This window comes from Camarhynchus parvulus, chromosome 7 (genome assembly GCF_901933205.1).
Source record: "Camarhynchus parvulus chromosome 7, STF_HiC, whole genome shotgun sequence".
Classification (NCBI taxonomy): domain Eukaryota; kingdom Metazoa; phylum Chordata; class Aves; order Passeriformes; family Thraupidae; genus Camarhynchus; species Camarhynchus parvulus.
In genome coordinates, this window is record NC_044577.1 from 1,349,980 (window position 1) to 1,372,474 (window position 22,495).

The 22,495-nt window shown below is 44.6% G+C and overlaps 1 long non-coding RNA gene across 1 annotated transcript; it reads right to left on the reverse strand.

The window, feature by feature from the left end:
- Positions 1-274: 274 nt before the first annotated feature.
- On the reverse strand, positions 275-17,701 carry LOC115906037. Its single transcript, XR_004060896.1, has 3 exons — positions 17,612-17,701; positions 16,908-17,023; positions 275-355 (listed from the first exon to the last, which is right to left on the reverse strand). It is a non-coding gene; the product is annotated as an uncharacterized LOC115906037 (long non-coding RNA).
- Positions 17,702-22,495: the final 4,794 nt, after the last annotated feature.

Below are 22,495 nucleotides of genomic sequence, written 5' to 3' on the forward strand. Positions count from 1 at the left end.
TCCCTGTGACACCTTTTCCTTTCATACAGGCAAGTTATTTTGGGATTGTAGGTGTTGAGTGATGCCCATGTTTGCCTGTCACTGTGTATGTGAGCACAACAGTGAACTCACCAGGCAGCACTTACCCTGTACTCTCACTTTGCTCTGCAGAGGACTATCTACTCATTTAATTTCCAATTTTAGTTTAATTTCAACCCCCTGGCACTGTTTGCACTCCCATGCCACTGCCCAGGCTTGCAGCACCAGTGCACAGGGCAGGTACCTTTGGCAGATGTGTTGCTGCAATTGGCCACAGCTTCTCCTCCAGCCTCTAACTTGCCCCATCATCTTTGAATTCAACCAGCTTTTCCTCCTCCTGGAAAGAAAAAAAAAATGTCTGTGAGAACAATCTGCTGTTGGAACAGTTAATTTTCTAATTTTCAACACTCATGTGGACAGGCTCTACAAAATTACCTCAGCCTCATGTGCCTCTGTGTGCCAACTACAATTATATTGATATTTCTTTTGTATCCTCCCCTCACCAGCAGCCAACTGGTGGTACAACACACATGATTATCCTGATGTTTTCTGGTGATCCTTTCAGCAAATGTGTCTAAAGCAAACTGTTAGTTTGGAGGTGCTCTAATCTGATTTGGACTGCACAATCACTCCTCACAAGAGGTACTGTTTTGTTTGCATTATTCTACCTGCTCAGCACACAAACTGCAGTTCAAAAGCCATTGGGGATGGAAAAAAGTTGATTGTTTCAGCTTCTAAAGATGGGGTTTTTCCCTAAAATTTGACTGCTGTTGGCTTTGGGTAAATCTCCTGGCTAAATTCCTGCTCAAGTGGTTCAGAACTCCAAGGGTAGACAGTTAGCCCAGCTGACTTGTACTTAACTTCCACCAACCCACTTTTATTCCCCACTCTTTTTGGCCCTTGGCTGAAGTTATTAAAGTGTCATTACTTGAATACTGGTTTTACTAAAAATTACTCCCAGTTTCAATAGCCTTCAGCTCACAGCCAGTGCCTCACTGCGGCTATTGGCAACCTCTCTGTGCTAAATTCAATTTGTCTGTGCCTTTCAGATGTTCAAGATTTCACTTCTTAAATCCTGCTCTCGGCACCGAGGAGAAGAGGATGTTACAGACATTTCTCACTGAAGGTTTAGTTTCAACAAAAGCCCCAATTCTATGAGTCTCTAATCAGGTTTTTGAAAACTATCTCTCAGAAGTGAGAAGCAGCTCTTTGAATTATCTCTTTCTTACAGTGTGAAGGTAATGAAAGCCCAAAATGTTCCCACTCATTTCATTATAGGAGCCTTCATTTACATTCCATTGAGCTGAATCATAACCAAGCCTTACCCCCACACTGGGCATGCAGCCTGCACAGTTTATATGTGTGTTGGTAAAAGGTGAAGAAAGGGTTTTTTTCAGACAAATTTCCTAATCCATTTCTCACAATCTCTTCCCCAAGTGTCCAGTTTTTACTGTGCCAGGCTAAAGGTAAAGGCTAATTTACAATTACAGCTCACAGAGACTCAGGTTTAATGCAGTCAAATGTGGCTTTTAAAATTATTATTAGATTTTATGGGAAAATAGGCATAACTACCCACTACAAATTTTCAACTAATTGTGGAAACACTTTGCAAAAGTGGATGTCTAACTCTGCATGATTTATAGCTTTAATTTTCCCCCAGTAATAATCACAGAATCCTAGTCACAGACTGGCTTGGGTTGGAAGGGACCTTAAAGCCCATCTTGTCCATGGCAGGGACAACTTCCACTATCCCAGGTTGCTCCAAGCCCCATCCAGCCTGGCCTTGCGCACTTCCAGGGATCCAGGGGCAGCCACAGCTTCTCTGAGCACCCTGTGCCAGGGCTTGCCCACCCTCTCAGGGAAGAATTTCTTCCCAATATCCCATCTAACCTGGCCCATTTATTCTTAAGCCTTTTCCAATAGGGCAATGATTGCTCAGCTCCAGGTTTCCTACCCAATTTGAGGACCTGAAATGGTTTGCTGCTGTTCCCAGCTCTGCACATAAAATCTCAGCCCCAATATTAAAGAGATAATCATTGTCCCCAGATCCTATAAATATATAGGAGATATATATATATATATATATATATATATATATCCATGGACAGCAGCCAGCTGGATTGTCACATGAACAGATAGTAATCAAGGTGAGCCAGTTTTGAGATGTCCCAGTCCCTTTCCCAAGAGGAATCTTTAAAGGTCTCTCTGGAGCTGTTACTCATATTGATGCATCCCAGAAATAGTGATGCCAATTTGTACAGCTGGAGCATCCATTACTTGGTTTGGAAAATGACAATAATTGAAAATATGTATCAGGGAAGGACTTCAACCTTTCAATTTTGAGCTCAGCCAAGCAAAGCAGATATATGGAGAAATTTGTCAGGAAACAGGCTGGATTTGTGGGCACTCTCAAGGACCTATTTAAGGATATGGATTAGAAACAGGTACTTGTTATATCCAGTATTTAAATCTCAACAGGTCAAAGTTCCCTTTTCCCTTACAAGTTTAGCAGTATTGCTTCCCCAAGGAAAGAGAAGGAAAGAGAGGCATGGCCCACACCAAGGGCAGGATATCTCTGTGTCTCACCAAATGGGAGAATGAAGCAACTTATGGTTTATGGCTCCTGGTAGTATTCCCTATCTTCCCAGGTTAGCCATGACTGCACCAAAGAGCTGCAGGAGTCAGCTCTCAACTATGGTTTAAAACTGAAAACTAATTTATCTTCTACAGTGGCTTTCACTCTTTACTGTTAATTATCAGCCTTGATTATCCCTTTTTTCACTCCAATAATATCTTCCCCTTCAGCCATGCACAAGGCTTCCCAATCCAGGTCTGGAAAGCCCTTCCAGTCAGGGCTGGCTCACTGGACCACTCATTATTTACAAGCTGCCGATGCCTCATGCAGAGGTTACTAAAGGCCATCTGCCTAAAGAATTCCTGTTTATATTCCTCTTGCTTTATCCTTAGGAAAAACAGTTGCATACAGGCAGAGGTATTTAAAGCTTGACCCACCCTCCCTGGTCCTGCTGGGAGCTGTAATCTGTCTGTGCTATCTCGACTGATATTTGTGTAGCTGATTATGTGGTCCAAACAAGGGATTAGGATCCCGATTTGGGGAGGGAGCAGCACGAACAGAGGGTGTCTGAAGGGACAAGCTTTTTTTTGTTCCCAGTCAGATTCCCTGAACAAAAGGGAGAGAGAAGAAATGCATCTTGTATAAAGGGCAATTGTTTCCCAATGGAACATTTAATGTTTTTCCATTAAGCATGAGCTGCTCTGGTTGTTATGGAATATTTTATGAACAGGTCCGCTAATGCGATGCCCAGCTCCGGCTCTGTCTGCACCAGGAAAACAAAACCAGCACAGGCCATCCTTTTGTGTTTTGATTTCCTCCTTTCACCCACACAGGGATGAATCAGAATATTATCTTGGAGTTTTTATGGCTACTGGATGAATATTCCCATGTCTCTTGCCTAAACAACAATTCCTCGTATTAAACTTCTTCATGCAAATAAAGGCTGAGATGTGCCAGGCTTGGCTTCCTGGGCACTGATCCAAGGAATACACTTTGGTCCATGACACAACCTTTGTCACACAACTTTACAGTCTTTGGAAGACCAGACAGATGCAGGGAAACCATTATCTGTAGCTGTGGAGTAGGAAAAATAGGGAACATCTACGAAATCCCATGTGACATTGATTTTGTTTCACACAGGGGAGGCAGAAGGCACCCCAGGAACAAGCAGCTTCCACAAAAGCTGAAGGTGGCAGCTGGCAGCACACACAGGCTGCAGAACATTTTGCTCCAAAATGATGGGAGGCAGAAGTCTTAATGTTCCAAAAAAAAAACCCCATGGACAAATTCATAGAAGGGAATTAAGACATGAAGGGCTACTGAATGCAGCCCAGTAGATGTGGTTCAGGAAGCCCCACCTGCCACAGGAGGTTTGGAATGGGACAATCCTGTGTTCCTGTAGACCAGGAGGGACCTTTGGAGGCCACCTGGGCCCTCACTCCCTGCCCAAGACCAGGCTAATTTCAATGTTTGATCAGATTGCCCAGGACTAGATCTGCTTTGAATTGAAAGCATCTCCAAGGATGGAAATTTCACACTCCAAGGATGGAAATTTCACACTCCAAGGATGGAAATTTCACACTCCAAGGACGGAAATTTCACACTCCAAGGATGGAAATTTCACATTCCAAGGATGGAAATTTCACAGCCTCTCTCAAGAACCTCTCTGAGGCTTTCATTGCTCTCTTCAGGAAGAACTGGTTTCTTTTTCCTGTCCTGATGCTCTTCATGATCTCCAGCTGGCCCATGTCCTGTGAACTGTAGCTCTCTTGATTTCACCAGCAGGCCATCCCAATGGCTCTAACTATGGGAATTGCTAAGGAATTTTAGCCAGGCACCTCTGTTTCCCCCCAGGAAGGAGATCATATGGGCTGTGGTTAATTCAGACTTGTCTTATGCAATAATGCCAGAAGATTTCAGGCTGGAGTCTTTTAGTGCCCTGTATATACTGGCAAATTATACCAAAAACTTGTTACAGGAGTCAGAGAAACAAGAGATTTTTGACTCCAAATGTGTTCAGTGAGTTCAGTGGTGCAAGTCTGCCTGACAAGCTAAAGTGCAATTCTTACTTACAAAGCATTTCTCTGGAGGTTCACATTACATGATAGCTGGTACCAGAAGTATTAGAGAATAAAAGCTGTGTTTTAGAAGTAATGATTTTTTGCCTTGAATGCTAATTAGTGCTATTGTAGACACTGTAGCTCCAAGCTAACAGCAGTCTGTCTCCAGCAGAATCCAATGCAAACTCAGAATTCCTCTTTAGAGTCAGCTGCTGGAATTGCTACCCCAGTGCTTGGGGCATTATCACAACCCCCAAAGTATCAGCTATGACTACAAAACTTATTTTTCATGGCTTTTCAATTTACCACTCTGGGTCAGAAGGGAGAGAAGCCAAGTGACTATTTCTCAGCTCTGCAAATGGACTCATTTAGGTCTATTTAAAAGCCTTCTCTGATTTTAAGAGGGACCAAACCCATTTCAGGTTTAACCTCACTGAAGATAAAGCAGTTTTGGTCCAGGGTAGAGCTGCTAAAGGGGATTAAGCCTCATTTCTCTGACAAGTCAGACTGGCACATTTCGTTGTGCTGGTGACTGAGGCTGTCCATGCACAACCTGAGGGGTTCACAGACTGGAACATTCTGCAGGACAGAAGTGCCCAAATGGCTTATGGAGTGTGAGAGGGAAGGAAACTTTGCAATGAGGGATATTTTGAAGTGAGAAAGAAGCATAACCACTACAGAAAACTAATCAGACTGGCCTGCTGAGGCAGATAAGAAGGAAAATGAACAAAGCTCTTTGGTTTGATATATTTTCATTCCTTCCAAGTCCAAAACTATGCAGTGAAATGCAAGAAAATAATTTGAAAGAGTGAAAATTTCCAGGCCAGGCTGGATGAGGCTGGGAGCAGCCTGGTCTAGTGGAAAGTGTCCCTATTAAGATCCCTTCCAACCCAAACCATTCTCTGATCCCATGGTTCTAATGTTTGATCTGAGCTTTAGAAGGCAACAGCCTGCTGAGAGAGGTTGGATTCCTTCTATTTTTTCTGGCAGGAGGATCCCATCATCTTTAGCTCAGGATGGAGGTGTTATTTAACAGGACCATGCCCTGCTGCTCTTATCAAGGACAAAAGCAGAACATGAGTAAGCAGCACAAGGCGAGTGAGGCATCATCAATGGAGTCCATTTGTACACAGTCTGCAGATATTTATTAAAACATCTACTTTCCACCAGGGAATGATAAAGTTCTTTTTTACAATGCTGGGCTGCAACCAATTTAAGGCTCACTATAACAAGCCTGAATAATTAATTTCTTGTATGCATTGCTAATAGGATGTTGCTAGTCTCAGACACACTGCATTACATCCCAGTTAGAAGGATCAACCATGAAAGTCATGGCAAGCTCTTGCCCAAATCCCTTGCATTAGTCACTCCTGATACCTAAATTTATATAATTAGAGTGGAACCAGTGATGCTGGTACTGTCAGCCCCCTCTGGCTTGATCTGCTCTTGTTTTCTTCCTGGTTTTTAATCAATCAGTAGCACAACAATCTGAAAGAATCTGCACAATTTTGTGTTGCCTTCAGCTAGATACACTCTTCATGAGCTGACAGTGTCTCTGCTTCTGAGAAACCACTTGCAATCCTCAGCTTCCTGTGCTACTGCAACAGGCATGGTCCTGTAATTAAAAGGACATGCTGTCCCCAAACCAAAACCAGTATGTTTGAACTATTAGAAAACTGAGCAAGCCATTTGCACTGGGGATTAAAAACATTGCAGTTGTGGAAAAAAAATCATCCCTGAGTGTATGTTTGCCTGGAGATGTGAGATTCTGCCTTGTGCAGAATACCCAGCATCAGCATAATCCCCATAAACACAGTTCAGTGGTTGAGCTCACTGCTGGAAGTATCAACTCTCCACCACATGGTATTAACCCAGTGCCTGAAAATCTGATCAAATGAATTGTGAATCCACTGCTACATCCCTGTATTTCCTCTTTTCTTAGATTTTCCCAGGTTCTTGATTTCACAGGATCTGTCTAATACCCTTGTGTCATGCTTCAGTCTCACAGAATTGCAACAGAATGAATTCCTTGTCAGCCTGACCCAATGTTCCAGCTACAGCCAATGCCAAGGAAACATAAAGGTTTCTTTAGCAAAGGCTTTCTGGAGAAGGGTCTTGGCTCAAATCAGTTGTCTTTGCTTTTTGAGAGCAACTTCTTTTCAGTCTAGAACAAATAATTCCTTCATCTTTGAGCTCCAACAGCCACGTGACAGAGAGGAACCAGTGGAGCAGAGTTGCCACTGGTGAAGATAATTTGGACAGCACAGTTGATTATAATATTAAAAATACAGTAATAGGTTCAACAAAGTGCAGTGAAATGAAAAACATCCACCCATTTAATGCAGGCATTAGGCTGCCCCCATGGCCACGGCCTCTGAGCATGTTTGACAAAGCCCATTTCATGGGGAAAAGCAATGCCTTAACACTGTATCTAATGAGCTGGGAAAGAGGAATGCAAAACTTCTGCCTGCCAAGGTGGGAGAGAAGACTGCAGGGAACACTAAGAGACAGGTTGGCAAAGCACAGACTGAGACTTGTTTGGCCTTGTGCTGCACCATATGCTCAGCCTCCCAGAATAACCAAAAATCAGCTGCTCCTTTTTAGCCAGCAGTGTTCCCTCAGGTCACATTTCAGATGTCACCTCAGCCACCTTTCCTACAGGCAAATGATGCTGTCATGGAACTGCAGATAGCAGGCTCTGCACAGCAGCCTGGCATTGTGCAACTTTATTAGAAATCTCAAGGGCTGGCTATGATAAATCAAGCACTTAAGCTATCACAAGATTCAATTTAGCAGTTACAAGAGATGCAGCTGAAAAGATGTGAGCAGATATGATTGTTCTTTTACACTCCAAATATCACAGTCAGGAATACAGGGGGAGTCTTTAGTGAATGCTCAGCACTGCAAAAATAATAGTTCTGCTCCCAAGGCAAACCTGCTCCAGCTCCATGGGCTTGAAATTGGAATATGAAGCTAAGACTGAACTTTCAGAAGCATAATCATCCCAAATAGCAGAAAATTAGAAAACAAGTTGTTTATACTGATTAGCAGAACGCAACAACAGGCTTCTTATAAAAATGAGCAGCCTTTCCAGCAACAGAAATAGTCACTAATTTGTTGCTGAGCTGGCCTTGATGCATCACTAACACATATGTGCCAGCTATACATTTAACAGTTACTGTAGAAGGGATAGGAAAAGTTGTGGCTTTCTTGCAGGCAAGTGAAAGCTTCACTCACTGAGGAGATACCACACTTGGTACTGAAGCTAATCTTGTCCTTCAAATACATTTCAGTCAAAGTTAAAAGTTAAAGGCTCTTTTTCTTATTTCATTGCAATTCCATCCCATCTGCCCTTAGCTTTATCAGCTTATTTGCCTTCATTACTCTAAGGCCACAGAGGGTTCAAACTCCTTGGTTATGTGAAAGTCATGGAACAGACTTGTCAGGTGCTGGCATGAAGGTTTGCAGTCTGCACAGCCACAGCAGGACAGCAGGAAAGACAGAAGCATCCTGCCTGTGCCCCCCAGGCAGGGCTGAGGCTCAGCCCCATGCCAGGCGAGGTCACTCCCTCTTGCACCAAGCTCCCCAGTCCTCACATGTTCTGCTCTGGATGCTTTACTCCACATTAAATCATATTTTCTCCCTCATTTACTTCTCCTGCTTGTTGCTCCCTTCATTCTAACACATATAATTCCTGGATTTTCCCAACTCACACTTTGGCCTCCTTCAAGGTTGCCCAGAGAAGCTGTGGCTTCCCCATTCCTGGAAGTGTCCAAGGCCAGGTTGGACAGGCTTTGGAGCAGCCTGGGCTAGTGGAAGGTGTCCCTGCCCATGGCAGGGGGTGGAATGAGATGGGATTTAAGTCTCTCCCAACCCAAACCATTCTAGGATTCTGTAAGTCCCAACCTTTACTCTTCTCAAGAAAGATCTGTGTGTGGATAGCACGCTGCATCCTGGCACCACATCCATGACTGGATGGTGCTGAGGATGAAGGGAAGAGGGATGGCAAATCCCCCATCCTCCTCCTAAGACACACTTTGCAAAGCCAGCAGCATCCTCACTTTGGAGGGAAATTTCCACCTGGGCCCCAGTTTTGAATTTTGCTTGGTGCCACGGTGTGTGTTTATGATTGCACTGCAGCAGGAGCACAGGGGAGGGGGAAACCTCAGCCTTGCCAGGAGGAGCTGACAGCAACCTCCCACCAGCTCCCAGGATCATCTCCCATCCAGAAGGCAGCAGGAAGGAGTGGGCAGAGGAATTCCTTTGTGATGATGGATGACACTGAACAACTTGTTTTGGGGATGTTGTCTTTGCAACCAAGGCTGCACCTCCTGCAGCTTCCCAGGGCCAAAATGCTGGCACTCAGGAGATATCAGAAAGTAGGAATATTTATGATAATCAGCCATATTAAACAAAAATATGGCACCTGGGTCCATCTGCTTTTTAAGCACCCATCACTAAGATCAAAGTGAGCGGATGTTTCTGGAATGCCAGCATTTCCATACGGAGATGGACAGTGTATTCCTTTTAATTAAGCCTCAGGAGGAGAGCTGGTAAGCAGCTCTAAGCACAGCTGAAGAGCAGCACTGTTATTTCACTTCTAAAAATCATCATCCATCACGCTGCTGCTCCCTGTAAAAGCATTATGCTTAGCCATAGCTAAACTCATAAAATCCTTAATGGAATCAGCACAAAATGCCTTGTGCCTCTGAGAGAATTCCTTTTCCAGACTGGTTTGCTTATTCTTTCATTCAAATTTCAACAACACATTTATAATATTGTGCTTTAGGTGTTTGAATCCAGCATGCTCAGAAGTTTGTGAAGCTCAATGACATCAAGCAGTGAGTAAACATTATTACATAGAAACAAATTAGTGTTGCTTTTCCCTAAGTAATACTAGCTTGGGGGGGAGTAGCTGCTGGTACCAGTTCAGTCCCATATTTACAGAGCTCTGAGAAGACACTGCAGGTACAACACACCTACTATGAGATGTATTCTTAGAAACCTCCTGCTGCCACCACAGCTACAACTGTGAAAATATTCCTTTCATGAACACACAGCACATAACACTGACAGTCTGAGCCTGACCCCAAAACCTGCACACACAGATGAATATTAAGGGGAGTTGGTGTGAAAGACTAAATGAAAATATGGGCTGAGTAAACTTATAAAATTCATTGAGCTTTGGCATAAAGGCACTCCCCCATGTCAGCCCTAAACTCATCAGTCAAGGTGAGATAATGCAAATTTGGAAGAAGGGCTCTCCCAGTGCAAGAGTATCATAACAAACATATGCCTGATGAGATAAAAATATTAAGTGACTTATCTCTGCCTCGAGCCTCTGACAGGGTGGCTACAGAGCCCAGAGCAGGGTTATGGTACAGCCTTTTGAAAATGAGATGCAGCCATAAGAAACTAAGCACCACTGGACCCAGGGAATTATGATGCACTTCACTTCCTACATTTGGACCTTCATTACCAAAATTTTCAGGTAGTTTCCATCATTTGTCACAGACAAGAATCTCCCTGATTGTGCCAGGGGCTCATTTCAGCTTTCTTCTTCCTCATGTTGTATCCTTTTAGTGACTGGATTTCTCAGAAAGGAGCTTGCATCTTTTCTGGTGCTGTTACAAATCCGTGCTGTTGTATTTGCTGGGAAAGCACAGGGCAGCTTCTCTGCTGCTCGTGGAAGTGAAAGCCCCTCTGAGAATAGAGGTTAAATCCTCATGACAACCATATGGTTGTGGGAAATGACTTAGAAGTATCTGAAGAGCAGGGAAGAGATTTCACAGGCAGGGCTGTCAGCTGTGACCATCCCATTCACAGAGGAGTCGCTGATTCCCAGACAATTAAAAAGACAGCGCTCAGGATTTCAGGGGAGAATGGATCAAAAGGACACAATTTTGTGCTTCAATTCCTCAGTCCATTTCATTCAAAAGGTGTCTTACTGTGCTCAGGAGTGTGTGAGTGAGGTTGTGAGTACATAACTGGCTTCTAAGAATGGCTGTTCTGGTGCACAGCTAGCCTGAAGCTGGCAGGCCCATCCCCAACAAAGTCTGTTAGAAGTGGGTGTTGCCAACATCCAGAATAAAAAGGCAACTGCAGTTGGAAAGACAGGCTCATCAATGGGGATAACAGATGTGCTCTTGAAACAGGATCATTTCTCAGACAGTTTAGAGTGTTTGAATATATGAGTAGTTTTGCTTTCTAATCTGTCTTAATAAGGGAAAGAAACTAGTTCTGGTTAGGACAGGCCTGGCAGCCAGGTTTAAGCTACACTGACCACCACCACAGCATTCCCAACCAGCAGATCAGACTCCCTGCTCACACCTCTCCAGCATCTTTACAGAAGATAATGCTGTTTCCTGACTCCCAAGAACAAACTTTCCCTCACTTTAAGGAATAAATTCCTGGCTCCTGTTGAAGCCAGGGCAGATTTCTCCTTGGGATGTTCCCTTATGCATTGATTATTTGGCAATTAATTTATGGGGTCCCCTCAACCAAAAAAGTGTCTCCTGATGAAAAATCACAGCTGCACTATACATCAGCTCTTTTAGGGAACACAACAGCACTCGAAACTCAAGGTAAAATCCAAACTTGGAAGGGAATGGAAGCAAGGAACAGGGTCAGAGGCTGAAGGAAAAGGGTTTCTTCTTGTCTAAGGACAGTGGAGTGGTTTTGCTTGAACAGTGAAAACAAATTTCAAGTACAGCATGAAAGCCCATCAACTAATTATTTCCAGCTCCCAGTATCCCATCCTGTATTCCAACCTTAACAAACCATAACTGATGCTCTCTGTCATACCAAACCTGGGTGCTGTTTGTCTGAGCCTGCCATTTCTGCTACTAAATGTGTCAACATTTGTGCTTTACTGCATCCTTATGTCAATGATCCATGCAAGGGGACAATCTTCTGGTGCCAATTAGAAATCCAATGTTTAAGATGCAGGAGTGCAGCATGCCTAGGTTTTCCTCATGAATTCTGCAAAGGGCACAGGCACAGAATAGTCTGGGACACACAGGAGCATCCCTGCCCATGGCAGGGGGTTGGAACAAGGTGATCTTTAAGGTCCCTTCCCAGCCAAAGCATTCTCTGATTATTCCATGACCTTTCCTGCATCTGCAGAGGCCATGCAGCATTTTCAGCTGTGGCACCCCAAGGCTGGGCACAACAAACCCCTGGAAAAGCACATTTAAATTTTGCTTTGTGGACTCAGTGGGGGTAACAAATCCCGGCTATATCAAAGGAATGTCATAGCCAGGTCTCCATCAGCTGCCCTGCAGGCCATGCCCCACATTAGGGATAAGGATGCAGCTCCATTGTGCTCCCTCAGTATGGCAGATGGCTTCTTATGGAGGGCTGGGCAGCAAATTCTCTGTGAGAGCCATCATTACAGACCATTATCAGCTTTCCTTGCCTCTTTGTGAACAGCTTTTTGAGATTCTGCTTCATAGCAAGTGTTAAATCACACACTATGAATTTCCATAGGTCTGATGTGAGCAACTGCTCTGAGCCACAAGCTTGTTATCCATCATATGTCTGCAGTGCTACTGCCTCCTGCTCCATCATATTGTGCCAAACACTGGTGCTCAATCCAAACACAACTCTTTTCAAGCAGAACAGTGTGAATTACACTGGGTTTCTGTCCTGGAAAGGCTTTCCCTAGCAGCCACCTTTTGAGTTTCAAATACTACCACTCCAGTCAGGGCTCGGTGGAGTCTGTCAGAAGCAGAAACGAAGCCCTGAGCAAGACTGCAACAGACACACGGCGCAGAGAAACATATTGGGGAAGTCTGGTGTTTGCTCTCACACCTAAAAAACACTTCTTCATGCACCAGATTGGTGAAGATTGACATTGACAGCAGAACTGGGGGGAGAAGGGTGAGACAGGGAGCTGCACAGCTATGAGGGTATTCCCATTTCTCCAGACTCTCATTTCCAATGTAGGATGAGCACTGAGTAAAGCTGAATCTTACCATTTTCCTGAACTCTCCTTCTGTTTTGCTTCTGAGTCCGAGAGCTTGTCTATCAGTTCAAGGAGATCTGGGCTTACAGCTGGCATTCACATTAATCTGCTCAAGTGTTTCATTGCTCCAATACTATTTTCACACCTTCAGCCACCTTTATATTTTGTTCATCAGCTTAGAAGCACACCAAACTCACTGTCATCATGGTCGGGGCACTTTTTACTTTTTTCAAGGGATTGGAAAACCTCCAAGTCTGTTAGTGATACGATCAATAACTACCAGACAATCTGGGCAGATTGCACTCAGGATAAAGGATGAAATGTTAAAATATCTTGCAGTCAGGGTCTTGAGAAATGAACCTGGCATTTGTCTAGCTGTCTAGACAGCTGGAACAAAAAGAAAAAAAAAAGCAAAGATTATCCCTTTGCATACGGTAAATCCTCTGTCTCCTTCTTTTGCATTTAGCAGTTCTACGCAAGCTGATAATGGCCGAGGTGCTGGATAAATTGTACTTTATTACTGCCCTTTTTCTCACTTTGGGGGTTCAGCTTTCATAGCTGTGAGCATAATGAGGCCTCTAACAGCACTGGAGTGCAGCTCAGGGCTGCTGAGAGGCTGGACTGAGGGCTCAGAGGTTCAATCCAGCCTGCAGATCTGAGACACAGCGGTGACAGGAACGTGCAACTGTATCTATCAGTTGCTGATTAGGTTTCTGCTCACTTGATGTCATGCTCATTTAGAAATCACTTACAGCTTCAGCTGGAACATGGAGGACTTAGATCCTCTTCCAAGGTAGAGCTGACTTGATTAATTCCCAGGCAAACTTGTGCAAACATTCTACATTTTATATTCCCATTTCTCTCTTGCAAGGCTTGGCTATTACATTATCACACTTTTTGTCAGAGCAATGGGTGGCTGATTGCCTATAAGAACATCAACATTCATTCACCCAGCCTGGATCATAATTATTTAGCTGTCCCAGTCAAAAGAACAAGATAATTAGGATCCAGAGGCCCGGCTCTAAAAGTCTTGAGAAAAAAAAAAAAAAAAGTACATTTCTCAAAGGACAGCACCTAATTAAACTCGTGTGGAGATCTTCATGTACAGTGCACTGTTTCCTCAGGGCCCTGTTTTTAGAAGCAGGTTATGAAGCTGAGGCACCTCTCAGTGAGGCTGGAAGAGCTAAGTGCTGCCTCTTCTCAGAGTTTGCTGTAACGTGGGCAGCGCCAGATCCGTGCTGAGCCCGCTGCCTTCTTCAAGGCAGTCTCAGTAAATGACATGTGGGGTTTGGTTCAGCACAAAAGCCACATGGCATCTTCCATCTGCAGGCCAGTGTTACTTAGATCAGGAGCAAGCTAGGGGAGAACCTTCCAGAAGCAGCTCCATGATCTGGATGGCAGGATCCAGGTTGGTGCCCTCTGAAGCTGCAGTGGCCCACAGCATGTTAAGGAATGCAGTCAGCTCCTGGCTTTGTGGATGGGGAATCCTGGCTCCAATATTGGCACTACAGAACCTGGTATCAGTTTAGAAAGGGCACCTGTGGAGGATTCAAGTACCACCAAGCATTAACATCTCTGGAAGGATTTGACAGAAGCCCAGATTTTTCTCTGCAAATCCCAGGCCATGCAGCAAAGGGAAAGGATGAGTCATACTGACCTCCTACCCAGCATATTAAATATGTTCAGCCAGAGACTGAAAGCTCATTTCTTTTATCCATTCACCCCTCCAGCTGACAAGGTCAGTCAAATGTCACTGTATGCTTCATCAGACAGAATTAGTTTAGCAGAGCGCTGGAGTCTAAGTGTATACTTTTTATACAGTGCATGCTTTTCTCTCTGGATGTGGTTAGAGTTCTGTTTCCAGCAAATTAATACATCCTCCTAATTAGTGAGATGGCAAGCTGCATGTTGGGAAGTTTGAAACTGGCATGGCTGTCTGTTCCCTTGACCAGCCCAAGTTAATCAGCACCCAGCTTAACACTGTGACTGAGAAACTGTCATGGTGCTATAGCCCCTGAGAAGTGCTCAGCAGGATTTCACTGCAGCACCAACCAGAAAAGGTGAGTTCAGTCTGACAGCCCAGTTTGGTATGGCCAAAGGAAGTTGTCTAGCTGAGGACATGGAAAGATTCACACCATGACTCCCCCATGCACAAGCAGCTTCAGCTTAGGTACAGTTTTTGGTATTTAGTAACTTACCTAAGAAATCTCTGCTCAAAACAACAACAAAAATAGAAGCAAGTCTCCAGCTTTGCTTTTCCTTCTGAGCCCTTCCCATTCCTGCCATTAGACAGATGTGCAATATTCAAATGCACATGCAATATTGACTTATGAAAAGTCAATATAATATTCTGTTCAAGTCCTTTTTTGTGTTTGGTCATCACAGAACTCATGTTTCCACACAACTACCCAACAGCTCATTTCAGAATGCTCAATGGTCTGAAGAGAGCTCATTACACATGAAAATTCAGAGCAGGTAAACACAGGAGGTGACCACATTGACAGATTGATCCTGAATAGTGTAGCCTCATATTTCCTCAGCCTTGAACCAACTGCATCTTGCCATTTCTAACAAAAAAAAAAAAAAAAAAACGGGGATTCTCCAGTCGCTTTGCAGTAAATGTGCAACTGGGCTGCAGCAGTGAGGCTGCCAGTGCTAAGCAGATGAAATGTGACACCTGGTTAAAACCAACAAGAACTTTCACTGACTAAGTTTAGGTGTGTTTACAGAAAACTTTCTCTGGCAAAGTTTCAGCAGCCTCCAGATTAATTGCTTTCAGGCTTGAAATTGTGTCCTCCCGACAGACTTCCTTGCAAGAAAATCTACCGGTAAAAAAACACCTAAGAATGTGAAACTCTCAAATACTTCCCCAGTTATTTTATTTCCCTTTTTTATCTTTGCAAGGATATTGTACAACCTGCAAGCAGTTTGCATGAGATGAGAAACTATTTGTCCCAGAGCAAAAGCTCATGAAATACTGGGATGTTTTCTTTCTTTCAGCTGAGAGGATTGAAGTCTAAAGTCTAATTCACAGAGAAAACGATTTGCTTATAAGAGTTCATCATTAGCTTGGTTAGACCTGATCCAGTCAACTTTTAACACATTTTTATGGTTTATTCTGAGCAGAGAAATGGTGAATAGAGAAGACAGACACTGGGACTGGTAATATCCACTGCCACTAAGAATTCCAGGCTCCTTACTTCAAACAGCAGGTTAGAATGATGGAAAGAGGCTGGCAGGACACAAAAGCTGCTCTTCCATCATGTCCATGATGCCAAGCTACAACAATTGTTCAGATGATTAATAAAGCCTGAGATCTGTGACAAACTCATCATTCTGTTACATCTTATTGCATCATGGATAGAAACAGGACTAAAAGTGGATCATTACTTTATGCCAGCATCAGTCACAAGCTCTCACAATAACTCTGTTAACCTCAAATGCCAAAAATGACCTCTTCTTGGAGAATTAAGCTCTTTGGGGCAAAAAGTTCTGTTCAACCACGTGCATAGTGAGTTACTCCCCTCCTTGTACCTCTTTATCACCTTTTTTTTTTTTGTGTTAAATTCCCTGCAGAGCACACTTTGGCCATTGCTGGGATGATTTTTTTGTAGCAATGCCCTGTTTCTGTCACTGTTACACAGGTACTTTGGGGCAGCTGAGGGAAGCTTAGAGCACTTTTAGCAGGTTCAGCACAGCTCAGCAACAAGACAGATGCACTTCTATCCTGACAGACATCTCAAATTTTGCTCTCCTTATATTTTGGAACAGTGTTTGCCCTTTTTGCACAGGAAGAACCCTGGTGTTATCCAGCTGCCCAACAGAAGAAGGCAACTCCTCTTCCAACAGCAAATGTTTGCCCAGTGCTCTGTGCCAGTGGCCACAACAGGCCAGACTCCTTTCCCAGGGCATTTGTGTGCCAGGTGATCCCTGAGATGGGCAGTGGAGGATCATAACCACTGGAATGCTGCAAGCTCATGTGTGCCATGGTTTGTCCTTACAAGCCCCAAACTGACCTATTTATGGAACAGCTTTCATGTCTTTTTTGCTCTGAACACTTCCCAGAAATATCTGAAATTGAAAGGTCTCTAGGTGGACCGTTGAGAGGAACCAACAACTTTACTACATGTTAGTTTGGGTTACTGCAATAAGGAAAGCTCCAAGTCACTCTAAGAATACTCTCTCTGTCTGTTTCAGAGGGAAATTTTTCTGGAAAGTGGCTCCTCACTTCCCTGTATTTCTTTGCAATGCTGTAATGCTGTTTTGGGTATAGAGTTACTTCACTTACTCAGTCCTTCCCAGTGGTTTCCCCATTTTCACTTAGAGGCTCACTTCCTCTTGGCATTGTTTTCACAAAATTTAAGATGCAGAGTTACCACATGATGTGTTGTGTTTCAGAAGAACCTAAAAAAGAACAGGCTGCCATGAGAATGTAACATTCAAGGGACTCCAACCACTATCCTAGAGAAAAGATTGGATTCCTCCCTCTGCTTGGAACAGCCAGTTTACTCCCAGAATGCAGAATTCAACGCAACTGTAACCTCCTGAGGCCACTGATCCTTAGGTGCACCCAGCCCAGGTAGAACTTTGACTCCTGTCCCCCAAAGGTGGGGTCTGGGGCCAAGAAATAAATTTTTTGCATCCATGTAAGCTATTCAGAATGGCATCAGATAACCAAGTTTAGGGCAGGACTGGTACATCCCTGGAGTATGTTCTTAACTGAACTCACAAGTTTATTTGGATGTAAGAGCCATGAAGGAAAGCATTTGATATGTGCAATTCAGCTTGGCATTGAGAACTGGCATCCTGGAGCCCTTTTGCTTGAGATCTTAACTCTGTTAATTCCAGCTGACCACAGCCTGCACCCACAGGATTTATACCACTCCTAAAAACCAGAATAATTTATATCCTCTAGAGTATACTTCTAACAAAATTATTAGATTCCAATTACACCTGTTTCCCTTAAAGAACAAAGCATAAAGATGAAATTACCTTTTGAGGCTTCTGCCAAGTATTTCATGTTAGGTAACTATTCACCATCCAGAGTTCACGTTCTGCAAGGCAACAGCAGTTCCAGGTCTGTTTGGCATGCACAGCTCCAGCAGATGTGCACATGTGTTTGTCAGCTGCACAAGGAATGATATTTCTATCCTGTTTTCCAGGCTCAGACACAGAACCACTGCTGCAGTAGTTTATCTCAGCTTTCAGAGCACTCTACCCCAGGTTCCATATATCTTAACACTACAGGACTCCCAGGATTCTCCAGGGAACATTTAAAAGTCTGCTACACCTTTTTAAAATCAAGTAGTGAGGAGATAAAACACAAATAAGCATTTATAGTTCTCAAGACAGTACACCTGCAGTGCTGCTACTGGAGACTGCAGCAGAATTTTTTCCAGCGGCTTTATTAAATTTTACGATGGTTGATTTGACTTTAAACGTTTCTGGTGCAACCAAGACTCTTCAGCCTTGTCTGGAGCAGTGAGGAATCTGCAGTGGTAGCTTTAAACACTCCCCACACAGGTCATCAAAATTCAGCTGAGGGCCCAAGGATAAGGAGGCAAAAACTTGTGACAGCTTGGGTGATTGAACAGGAGCGAGTAAGAATTCATGCCATACTTTCATCTTACTCCATCCAGCCTACTCTTGGGAAAACTAGCAACAAACTCCCCTGGGTTTTGACCCTTGAGACCTGGGTCAATAGCACGCTCTTGCATTCTGAATTGAACTGAGGCCAAAGGGCAGGGACGTGCCTCCATCCCAGCTCCCTGCCTGCAAAATGCAGCTCCATCATGCCTGTACTTTCCTCAAGTCGCTTGAGTTCAAGGAGACCTAAGTCTACATTTTATCTTGCATTTCAAAGTAGTGACACAAACTGAAACTGTAGACAAAGCTGAGGCTAAGCTTTGAGGCGTTTCAGCTTGCAGGCTTTGAAAGGAAAGCATTCCTCACTGCAGATCCGAGGTGCTTCCGCTGCTGCTGCTGCCTCGGGAACACTTTCAGGGACACTGGAGCTGTCCTAAAAGTGAGAACTTCTCTTCCTTTGAAGAGTGTTGCAACTCAGTCTTTTGACTTTAAATGAAGTGTTGTGCTTGAAATACCCAAGGCCTCTTTTGAAAGCTACTGAACCACGCCTGACCTTTCTTTTTTAACACTGTCCACCTTCAGATGCGGACCAAGGGACCGGCTTGTCCCGCTCCAGGTGTCAGGAAAGCTGGAACAAATACCTCAAGGGCAGCAGAAGGGATGTAAGCAGCCTCTACAAAGCAGAGGAAATGTTTTTCCATCAGACAAAATACATCTGAGTCCTGGCACCGGTCTGCAGCTGATTATTTTTGGGGGAAAAAAAAAATGATCTGTATTAATCTTTGCTAACAGAGGGCTTTAAAATCTCATCCTCCAGCTTGCTTCAATGGCAGCACATGAGCTAATGAGCCTCAAGAATGCTGCTGAGGGGCTAGAACTGCATGTAAAGAGAAATTATGTGGTGAGCACTGAAGAGGGGGATATAAATTATGCAGGGGAGGATTCACTGTAACTTCCAGTCACTTGCATCCTTGTGAAGAAGAGCTCTTTACGCAAAGGATTTCTGCCCTTTGCTGGAAATTATGTGGGTTGAATTGGTCTGCAGTGATATCAGATGTATACCTCATGCTGAGCACCTTGGGTAGGAGCAGCCTCCCCTCCCCAGAGTGCAGCATTTCACAAAAGCCTTCCCCACTGGCCAGGGCAGGTACCCAGGCTGAGCTCTGGGCCAGCTCCTGGCCTTAGCTCCACGTTTCTCAGCGAGCTGGAAGCAAGTGCAGCTGACACAGTTCAGGGCCAGGAATTCCCAAAGGAACCATCACAGGAACTGCAGGGCCAAAAACGAGGTTCCTCTACAATTCACACAGTCAGTAGCTAAGCACATGAATATTTGCTCAAACCTCTTCTTTTTTTTTTTTTTTTAAAGCAGTGACATCAATAGGTTTTACAGCAGTCACCTGCTCTCTCTGCTGAAGATGTGTTATTTAGGTACCCTTATCTCAACCAAAAGTTGTCTCTTTGTCAGGCAGTTAGTGCTAAAAATTCTCCCTGTCTCTCATAATTGCTCTCCACAAGCCTCATGGTGTTAAAATTATTATTGGGCATCGAGTTTCAACTCATTATACTTGTTCTCAAATTCTTTTATTTTTTTGCAAGTGGATGGAAAGTTAGACTGGAATGAAAAATCACACCCAGCTTAATAAAAACAATTCCAAGCTTCACTTTATGCTGTGATAACAGGTCTGCAATGGGTACATAGGAAAGAAATTTTCCAGTTCAGTCTGTACTTAGAAGCAAGCAATTGATGAGCAGGGTCCCATGTGCTCCCGTGCTATGGGATATAAGTCTGGGCACCATAAGAAGATTGTTCAAAGCTTAGAATCCCAGAGAACATGTTTTTTTATGTTAATGTTATGATACATAGCTGGTGCAGGGCTTTTGAACTGCAATTAATTACTGCAGAGGGAATAGCCAGGCTTTAGCAGCTGGGAACGTTTCCAGGGCTCCACCATTAAGCCCAGTTTATGAACAGAACTAGGTCAGACAAACCTGGTCAAACCATAAGCAAAATGGGATGGTGGAAACGTGCCAGGAGCCCTTCCTTGTCTCTAGACAAAGAGCACATGGGGTTTTATTACATTTTTATGAGGAAGCTGCAGCTACAGGAAGGGGGCATACAAGGTGATGCACACAAGGCATGAGTAGGAGAGCCTTTCCAGGGAATTCTTGCTGGGATCTGCAGTGCAGCCGTGTCTGTGCCACCTCCCTGAGCTGTGTGAGTGTGAGTTTCTCCCTGAGCTGAGTGTGACTTTTTCCCTGAGCTGAGTGTGAGTTGTTCCCTGAGCTGTGTGAGTGTGAGTTTCTCCCTGAGCTGAGTGTGAGTTGCTCCCTGAGCTGTGAGTGTGAGTTGTTCCCTGAGCTGTGTTTCTCCCTGAGCTGTGTGTGAGCTGCTCCCTGAGCTGTGAGTGTTTCTCCCTGAGCTGGGAGTGTGAGTTGTCCCCTGAGCTGTGTGTGTGTGAATTGCTCCCTGAGCTGTGTGAGCTGCTCCCTGAGCTGTTTGAGTGTGAGTTTCTCCCTGAGCTGTGAGTGTTTCTTTGAGTGTGAGCTTTCCCTGAGCTGTTTGAGTGTGAGTTTCTCCCTGAGCTGTGAGTGTTTCTCCCTGAGCTGGGAGTGTGAGTTTCTCCCTGAGCTGTGTAAGTGTGAGTTGCTATCATCAAGCTGTTAAGCTGCTCAAAGAACTGACACAGTGACAGCAAATCCCCCCAGTTTCTATGGTGACAGTGTCCTACATGGCAGCCCTTTGGAGACCCCCTTCTGACACCACAGTGCTCAGGAATACTGTCCACTGGGCTCAGGGACTGCCTGGGCTGCAAGGCACCCCTGGGGGAACTCCTTACATGGGAAAACTGAAAGGTTGGCCTTCCTACACCAGCCAAACCTCACTGATTTTGAAGTTCAAAGTTCCAAGGAAAGGCAAGCTCAGGTGATGCTGATGCCAAATACACACCCAAACAAACACATTGAGTAGAAAACTCAGACCTGTGTGTAACAAGCAGCAGGGCTGTACTCCAAGTGCTGCTGCAGGGAGCCCATAACCATTCTGACAGGCACTGAAGTGAACAATTCTACACAATTCTACAATTCTACACAGCCACATCTTCCCACAGAACGTGGTGTTGGTGACAGCACTCTTCTTCTTGGACAGGCTGCCTGTTGCATACCTGTAGCAGAGTGCCTGTTCTCTTCTCCATGGCCAGCAGGACCAGGGCAGGGCCCATCCCCTGGGCTGGCCCTGCTGAGGTCCCTCCAGGGCTGGGGCCAGTTCTGGGCACTCACAGCCAGAGGGACACTGAGGGGCTGGAGAATGTCCAGGGCAGGGGATGGAGCCCCAGGAGGGGCTGAGGGAGCTGGGAAAGGGGCTCAGCCTGGAGCAAAGGAGGCTCAGGGGGCCCTTGTGGCTCTGCACAGCTCCTGACAGGAGGGGACAGCCAGGGGGACAGGGACAGGAGGAGAGGAACGGCCTCAGGTTGGGCCAGGGCAGGCTCAGGGTGGACATCAGCAGGAATTCCCCCATGGAAAGGGGGCTCAGGGATTGAAGGGGCTGCCCAGGCAGGTGGTGGAGTCCCCATCACTGGAGGTGTTCAAGGAATGCCTGGACGTGGCACTCAGTGCTCTGGACAGTCAAAGGTTGGATTTGATGATCTTGGAGGTCTTTTCCAACTGAAATGATTCTGGGATGCCAAGAAGCTACAGCTACTGCTGGCTGGTTTTGTGATGCCTGCACTCACCTGCTAAGTCTCAAAGGCAAAAAGAACTGGATTACTCACCCAAAATGTAGGGAAGTACCATGACCAGCTCGACAATCCTCAGCTTTGTTTTCATGCTCTTTTGCATTCCTTCACTGATCAGTAACAGCTCACACTCCTCTTAACACCTAAGAAAATGTTTTGTTTTCTTACCAGAGGAATGATTTCAAGTTGCTATTTAAACTGTGCAATCTGTCAGCAAAAACCTGCATTTCAGGGAGTGCTGGGTTAGTCAGTTGTCCAATGTAATGCTCTTAAAATAAGTCATGTGGGACCTCCACCAGCAAGGGTTTTGGCAGACCTACTTGTTTTGACTTTACTGTATCAATATTTTATCCTGTTTCTTCAATCCTTACCACTGGATGTCACAGCATTATGCATAGAACATGTTATTAAACATTAAGGCAATTGTTCTAAAGGATGAGGTTGAACTAATCTAGAGTGACCTCTCCTGTGGTTTTCCTGCATTAAATCAATAGCCTGTGTCTGAAAGTTCCAAGGTAACAATTGAGCCTACAATATTCCATAACTTTTCAAGCCCTGT